This window comes from Haliotis cracherodii, unplaced genomic scaffold (assembly GCF_022045235.1).
Source record: "Haliotis cracherodii isolate W230 unplaced genomic scaffold, xgHalCrac1.p SCAF_7, whole genome shotgun sequence".
NCBI classification, from domain to species: Eukaryota; Metazoa; Mollusca; class Gastropoda; order Lepetellida; family Haliotidae; genus Haliotis; species Haliotis cracherodii.
This window is the reverse complement of record NW_027266330.1, coordinates 40009091-40018104: the sequence shown is the minus strand read 5'-3', so window position 1 is coordinate 40018104 and position 9014 is coordinate 40009091. Positions and strand designations below refer to the sequence as shown.

The 9014-nt window shown below is 36.8% G+C and overlaps 1 protein-coding gene across 1 annotated transcript in view; it reads left to right on the top strand.

Annotated features, from left to right (window-relative positions):
- Positions 1-381: 381 nt before the first annotated feature.
- The window catches only part of LOC139448380 (monocarboxylate transporter 12-like), a 33690-nt gene continuing 25057 nt past the window's right edge, over positions 382-9014 (top strand). Inside the window, exon 1 of the mRNA XM_071229925.1 lies at positions 382-441. The gene's annotated coding sequence lies outside the window, so the exon portion shown is untranslated. The remainder of the gene's footprint in view (positions 442-9014) is intronic.

Here is a 9014-nt window from a genome sequence, read left to right as displayed (position 1 = left end):
GCTTACGTTTCGCTGGTTGACAGGCCATACTCACAGTTTGAAGTCACAACTTTGACCTCTGACCTCCACAGACGCCATATTTATCGAATGGGATTACATGTACATGAGTAGAAAAAGGAGTAAATAATCCTGAGTTGGGGCCTGTTGCAAGGTATATGTAAATGATATATTGTAGGAAGAGTAGAAAATTAAGGAAAATTGTCTGAAGTTTTAGGAAATAAATCAATGATCACAAAGACAAGCAAACAGTAAGAAAAAGCGAAATATACAAGATTTGAAAAGAGAGAAACCCTTATCTACAACCGAGATAACCGGTTATCCGGTAACCGAAGTGACCCGGTCACGGTGACATATATCAATAACATAATACTGACGTAACTACACGAGAAGCTCGTGCTGGCTTGGAAACTGTAGCAGCTTACCAAAAAACAGTCAATTAGGGTAAGAATGTTCAGTATTTGAATATATCAACAATCGTTTAATGAGTTTAGCTTCAAAATGATATACATATAATTTGAACAATGCAGCGTAGTGATAGATTACACCGGGGTTTCCTCGTGCAATATAGCGTGTGCAATGAAGCATGTGCATGCACGGAAAAATCGATAAAATCAAAAGTCATTCACAATACATGTGAAAAAGAGAGCGAAGATAGCCCTGAGTTGGGGTCTGTGCAAGGTATATGTACATAACATATGTTTTGAATAAATTAAGGTCACAAGGACAAGCAAACAAGCAAACCCTTGTCTACAGTAACCTGAGTGACCCGGTTTCCCGTTAATGGCGTCAGGTGTGTAGGCCGATCATGGTGACATAGAAGGCATAATATTTTCGTGCTGGCCAGTGACGTTGATAATGTGACAAAAGGACTGGGAGACTGTAGCAGCTAACCAGTCAATGTTTAGTGTTAAGCACGATATCTGTATTTATCATATAAAGGGGAGGTTTCTCGGCAGGATAAAGCCTACGGATAAAAACGATATCCGTTGGGGTCATATGCGGATAGAGATGCAAATATCAAAGGTCAAATAGGACTACTTTCACTGTTTACAAACAAACATGGCGTCGCCCTCGTCTTTCGGCGATCGAGTCAGACTTAACCATCGGGAATCTGGATAAACTAAAGGCATAATTGCTATCATTATCAAAAGAACAATCTAATATACTGAAAATCAGTGTCTAACTGTGACGTAGCTAAGGCATTTTATAAGTTTTGGCAACTATAGAGATATAAATTTCGAAACAATTTTGCGAGGGCACGAGGCCTAGCCAAATCTGTGCTTGTAGACCTCTGCGGCTTGAACCCTTCTACACAAATTAAAATAGTTGGATTTTGCCGAAATATGTTTGAATTGTTACCTTGTTTCGTTTTGCTGCTGTGTGTACATCTGGCTTCACTTTATAACAGGACAGACCGACTGTCAACAACGTCTGACCGTGGCCGTGACGTGTCATAGACTAGGGTTAGAGTAGCTTCCCTTTGACAGAGGGCAGTTACTCCAGCGGACAGACCGATAGATAACCGCGGAAGGCAATTAAAAACAACATAGCCAAGGCTCACATAATACAATGTTTATTCCTAATGCAGGATATTTACCATCCCCAAACAGACTCGCGTGATAACCTCTATTTACCCAGTGAATACACAGTAATATGTCCATGATGATAATGGGTGTTAAAAATCATTCATTGGATTGTCAATTGTTGAAAAGAAAGTAACGCATATTACAAGGTAATATGAATCATGCATATGTTTCGAGAGGACGTAAGTCCGGTACACAGGAACTGCATGACATAGCATATTTTTAATTACTAGCTGTGTCGTCGACGTCGTCGTTCGCGACTTCGTCGGTGTATTCCAGAAGGCCTGTAGTTCCCTGGGATAGGTTCATCCTCATCTTCAGTTTGAGAAACTCTATCACTTAGTTTGACACTGCCGTCGAGCTTCTTCACAAAGATGATCCTATGTCGAGCCCAGGTGAAGCTATTCTTTCATCTGCTGCCAGTTTCTGAGCCTCAGTTGCTAGTCAGATCGTCGTTGATGAACATTCTCGGTGTTTTGTTCTTTACTTTCGATAATTTCCTCATGACACTCTTCTTACTCCTGTAAGAAAGGAACTTCACCAGAATTGGTCGGGGTTTATTCACTGAGTATTTTACTGGATCGCCGGTTCTGTGAGATCGGTCGATGAGACCCAGTTCAGTGGCGAGTTCCAATACAATGGTGTCTGTATTCTCACCGATGGTTTCTTTGACTAAATAGATACGAATATTATTGCAGGTACCATACTTGTACATTTCGTCCAATTGGTTGTCCTTTGCCAACAGCTTCTTGCTGAGTGATTCAACTTGATTTTCGTAGAGGGTTATTCTGTTATCACTTTCCTTTAGTTTATCGAATATTGACTTTAGTTTGACGTCTAAGTTTGTATTGATTTGCGGGATAAGCATAGTCGTCAGAGTCTGGCCAAATTTCTCCTGAAGTTCAGGCGAATTAAAGGCCTCGATTATCTGTGGTGTTATCTCGTTGGCCATGGCTGACGTGTCAAAGCCACTTACACTAGCCAAAAACACAGAACTGTCTTCCATTTAAGGACGTTGATACTCCTGACTGGAGAATTGGGCGAACTGCAGCGACGTTTTGACAAATTTGCCGAGTCAGACATTTAGCCTTAATTACAATTAGGAGCAATATGTTTCGTGTCCGCATGGCAAACAAAATAATTCCTGATACACACTTGAAGATAGAATTGTGTATATTAATGTAGATATAGACGCAGTGAAGCAATAATACTCACTCGAGTTACATACGAGTTCAGTTCAGTTCAGTCCCTCACTGTTCAAAATGGCGTCATTGGTGATGGTACGCATAGGTTTTTCTCAATCCAGTGATATGTTCAATATTTCCAGCCATCCATCGAAATTTTGTCACTAGACCCAACAGTTAGTCCACATATATTATCCCGACAATGCTTATTTCATTCCCCCTCAGGATTTATTTGACATTTTGAACTGGAGCTCATCACCAACACGTCCACTCAGTTTTCCCATCATGCAACTGTCAATGACATTTGGTAACGTTTTTCAAAATATATATGAATATGAATATCTTTGTAGGCTATTTCCTAGTAAGTTTCAGAAAGCACACATTATAACATAAGGGATAAAGCTAATCTTTAACAAAACAAAAGCAAATGCAAATTCATTTATACCAGCTACAACACAACTTTGGAATATGCTTCAAGAAAACCTAACGGTTGAAGAGACCGTTACACAATTTAAGAAGTTGCTACATGGAAGGGGAGATAATTGTGTACACTGGGCTTTAAATTATGGAAATAGGTTATGTCAAGTTAGTCACAGTCGCCTAAGGTTTTGCTGCTGCAATTTTAACGCAGATCAGTATAATAGACATATTTTGGACACTTAAATTTGTTCCCGTGGATATCGTAGCGAAGATTCTTTACATTTCTTTTTGTGTGTACAATGACTATTTTCTTCGAAATTAAATGTATTTTTACAACATGTATACTCTTTACAAACAGTGCTAGACGAAAATTCGTACTTGAGTAAGGAAGATCAAATCGAAATATTAGATTCTATACAAAACTTTATATTAAGAAATGGCAGGTTCTCAATTAAGTAAATGAATTGATTAACATATGCTGCAAATATTTTTATTATATCATCATAGAGCAAACACTTGCTTAATAATTCATATCGAAATGTAAAAATAATATTCAAAATTTATAAAATACACAAAGGTATCTTTGCAGTCAATCGTCGGACTTCTCTCATGAATGAGAGTAACTCACTTAGATTGTAAAAGCATGCCGCCAGACATAGTTGTACGAGTCGGCTATAATATCAGTCTGAAATGCTGCTGGCTCAACTAAACGCCAGCCTTTGTTTTTTGTTTGTTTGTTTTGTATTACCATAATTCGCTAAACGGTAGACACAAGTTAGGTAACCTATGAGAATATTGTATCAACCAGGAACAACAAATGGAATAACAAAGGAACTAATGGTGACAATAAATAAAATAATGTCTTCAAAACTTAACCAATCAGAGATTGCTATGCGTCCTCCACTATATAAGTAGGTGCAGTTTGACCGTGAGAAAGAAAGCCCTAAATGGGTCAAAAAGGGATAAATCAGCCTTCGCCCAAGTCCGAGCAGCCAGGACAAAAGTAAGACAGCTCATGGACGATTCTAAAAAAAAGTCATGGCAGACCTACTGCAAATTTCTAAATGAAAAAACAAATGCTGAAACAGTCTGGAGCAAAATACACGCAAACAGGGGTAAGTGTAAACCTACAAATTTTCCCAAGTTAGCCAACGCCCATACAGTCAAAGAAAAGGCCAACATTCTAGCTGAGCACTTCTCATCTGTCAGCAGCAAAGAATTCGAACAGGAAAAATGCTAATGCTTAAGATATCAAAACAGCCGCAAATCAAGCATCTGGTATACAATATACCATTTACTTTGACAGAGTTTAATAATGCTATACAACATTGCACAGCACCTGGTCTTGACACAACCAGTCACGAGATATTGAAAAACCTACCTGATCAAACCCAAAGCTTACTCACTGAGTTGTACAACACGATATGGTCCAAAGGAGAAGTCTCAAAAGCATGGAAACATGCTGCAGTTATCCTGCTTCTAAAGCAAGGGAAAGACAAAGCCCTACCAAACTCTTATGGACCGATCGCACTCACATCAAACATGTGCAAAGCTATGGAAGCCATGGTTACAAAAAAGGCTTATGCATCACCTTGGAACTGGCAACCACATCAAACCTTATTAAAGCGGCTTCAGGAAGGGATACTCATGTCTTAATACAATTGTAAGACTGGAAAATGAAATAAGAAATAAAAAGCTCAATTAAATAGGCAATACCTAGACGCACTATTTCTGAAGTTCAGCAAAGCCTTCGGCATGGTATGGCATGACGGACTCCTCACAAAACTAGCACAAAATGGAGTAGAAGGGAACATGGCAAACTTCATAGACAGTTTCCTGCAAGAAAGGTCGCTATCAGTTAAAATAGAGAACAACCAATCTGATCCTATGTCACTGGACAATGGTACGACACAATGCAACAATATAAGCCCAACCCTGTTTAACATCATGATCAATGATCTTTTTGATCATGTCAACTCTCCTACGCAAACTTCAAAATTCAACACCTCACTTGGCGCAAAGATATAGAATATGTGGAAAACATATGTCAAAAAGACCTGAACGTATTACGGGCAATTTCAGGGACATCTTGGGGCACATCAAATGTCACTCAGCTGGACCTCTACAAAACACTTATCAGATAAAAAATAGACTATGTTTGTGATGCCTCGACAGAATAAAAAACAAAGCCCATATGCCAGCCAGGGGTGCAGCAACAGGTACTTCACTAGAACTTTTGCCAACTACATGCGTTGGTTCATTGTCAAGTTACTGTTCAATGTATTTTTGAATTTTCCATAACGTTTTGAGATTGTTTTGAAAACCAATGTAATCTGCATTCTTCCCAATATATGTCACCTAAGTAGGTTGTAGTGTAAATTAATTTCGATGAACATAATATGAACATAATTATTCCTGATCAACATATTGATAACCGTCTGATAATTATAGAATGCTCGTAGAATACGAGTATACTCGTACCTCGTGGTTTATTCTATTTATTACCCATAATTATATTTCAGACATGTTTCATATAATAATTAGCTTATTAAAAGAAATTGAACTGTTAGAGAAATTTTGAATCTGTGTAAATAGTTACCATTTTACTGTATTAGTAGTGTTTAACTTGTAACTGAGATTGTTTGTGTCTGTATCCTCAAAGGTGGTTGAAGTACTGTAAAATTACTGTCCCCCCGAGACCACATCATTCGAAGTAAGTTTATTCCTACTACCGTTTTAGTCGTAGTATACTTGTTTGTTTTAGTTTTGGCTAAACTTGATGATAATCGCCAGCAGCTAAGGGGTGGCGTAAATCCTGCTGGGGAACCGTTCAGGTAGCAAAGGTACTGTAAGCTCCCACGGTTCCTAGTATGGTGGCCTACCTTTAGTTACTCGCGATCCCTAGCCCCGTTTTTATAATATATTGTTATTTATCGTGATATCTTTTTATGGCTGCATACTCGTCTTAAAATATTAATCTGTGATAATCTATTTATTTTACTGTCCTTTGAAGACAGGTTTTATAATCAAATTGTATGTATTATTACTGTCTACATGGCTAAAATATTGCCGGTTTGACTATAAATATTCACTCACTCACTCACTGATACAAAACAGCTGATTCTTTACCGGCAACAGTTTTGTTGCTTGAAATATGTCTTCAATAGGATTATGGGTAATAAAAAGAATAACCCTCTCGGTACGAGTGATTACGGAAAATATGTAACTCCAGAAATTAAAATGTTCCTTGCTAAAGCTAAAAAAACATTAATTTCATTCGTGACATTTTCCGTAATCACTCATATCTCGTGGGTTATTCTATAAATATGTTATGTCGTGAATATGTGTAGATTCATTGCTGACTTAGTTAATAGTTAATAGTCAGTCAGCTTTGTTCTTTGTAGGAAATGATGAAATACCTGTAACTTGATATTTGTAGCTAAATGCAAAACGCTCGCATGCGAGCTCTGCATAAAATAACTAATGATGACACTTGTATTAAAAGAACTCGGTAAATTGTATTACCGTGCTACATCTACAAGTTGTACGTCAATCATTAATGTTGCATCATTTCGGGCTGATATTGGCATGGTGAATCTAATATGTATGTTTTGGTTATTGTACCGTTTTTAAAAGTTAACAACACGTTCCAGTCTGATACTATTTATATATTAATCTATAATGAAATGTACGATTATTTGATATTATGATAGGAATAACTGAAATGAAATGCTTAGTGATTTAAATTCTGCTTATCATGAATAGTTATGTTATAAGAAAGCAAGACATTTATGACTGTCATCTGTAATAATATGATTTATGGTTATTAGATATGTTTATATGATGAATTGAATTGAAATGTTTATTGATTGGCTCACTGCATCTGAACAAATCTTGGAACGCTTGCAACTCTGATGTCATCATTTATCCTCAATCCATCAATTCTATTTTAAGGAAATATTACCGTGAGACAACCCGTTCTCACTATATACACATCTAGTTTGGCATGTACAATTCACTTGTTACATTCAACCTTCAGTGATGTGTTATTTGTGTCATATATTATGAGTAATGGAGCAGTATTAACACAAGCGATCCGCTCGTTTAACGATCCATTTTCATATTTGTATGAAACTAAATATGTTTAAATCAAATAAGAAAGGAATAATATGTACGAATGTAGTGCCACAAGAGCAGGGTGGCTAATTTGAAATGTATCTATCAGTTTTATGTGAACTTAAATCGCTTCAACCTAATCTGAGTCGAGAATTTATCTATTTCCGAAATCCAAATTGATGTATTTTGTAAAGCCGTTGTATAGTCAATAAAAAACAACAAATATTTGCTCAAACAATGTTCATGAATTACAGAGGGTTTTCAGTGTAAAGTTGTACTTTTTGTAAATACGGTTAAAGTCTTCTTATCTATTTGACGACAATGTACATTCAAACGCGCATCGTTTAAGTACACAATTATCGTATTCAATATATTATCTGCTATCGTCTAGCTCGGTATATATAGGAAACTCACTAGTCAATAGCAACATCGCCTTCGTGATACATTACCGTAGTCACAAAAATAATAAGTACTGAAATTTAATTATTCTCTCACTAAAAACTGAGCTATATCTTTCGTGTACCTTCGTATCTTTATTCGGATCAATCAACCTACTATTTTACCTACCGTAATTGTCGAAATTATTACGTCGCCTAAGTGATACATTACCACAGTCACCAAAATAATCACAACTTAGTATTCTCTTGCTAAAACTAGAGCTTAATCTTCTACACTACAATTGGTGTTTACATGTATTTATCAAACATAACATGTACCTGCAATCCATTCTCAGCGTAGCATCATAGTAGACATTGTGCAAGTATGGAGACTATTGCGTTGACGGCGTGATAGTCCCATAAAACTCCTAATTAGTGCCATAAAGCAATAAAATAGTTTTCACAGAACACAGCGGATAACCGCGGATTATTTGATAATTATTTGCAAATTATTCGCACATTATTTGCGAATTATTTACAACTTATCCGCGGATTATTCGCAATTTTACTACAGAACACGATAACAAACGTTTGCTTTGTAGTTAACCATGTACCTTCGTATCTTTACTCTGAACAGATACCACTATTTGGCCATTGCTCTTGGGTTATCCCAGTTGTAAGCACAAGACCTACCAGATTGGGGTCCAAACAAAATTGCAGCAGGTCAAACCTTTCGTGTCTACATTTCACAGTTTTTAGGTACAATCGAGCATTCTCTTTCTACGAAGATTTCAAAGAGTGTCAATTGACTCTTTCTCAAACGTTGCTTGCTCAGCAAATTTATTGAAAAGTGGAGGACTACAACTTTGAAGCATCAGTTGCAAAAATGATTTCTGATGCATGTCCCTATTTGGACTTCTACCATACGTTTCCGTGTTTTTTCCTGTGTGAAAATTGACTTGCCTTTGTATGTGTTTGTGAAGGTCGGACATGATTCACTCACCTCATTGCGAACGCCTGGTATCATCACTATTTTGTTTTGATTCATAAACACATGCTTATCCTATGGTTGGAATCGTACACTGGACTCTGCTTATGGTAGATATTACTAGTATGGAAATATTTTTGTTGCTTTCATCTAATTATCATATTGATAGTTGCCTATTATTGTCGTTCTATATCATCACCTATCACTTACTGCATTTCTATATATACGTATTAAGATACTTTGTGTTAGCTTTAGCAAAATTCCAATGATTTATGTTATGTATATTGTAATCTACTTCCTTTTTTCAGAAGAACACGTTTTCTGGCTCTTGTATAATGTTTACTCA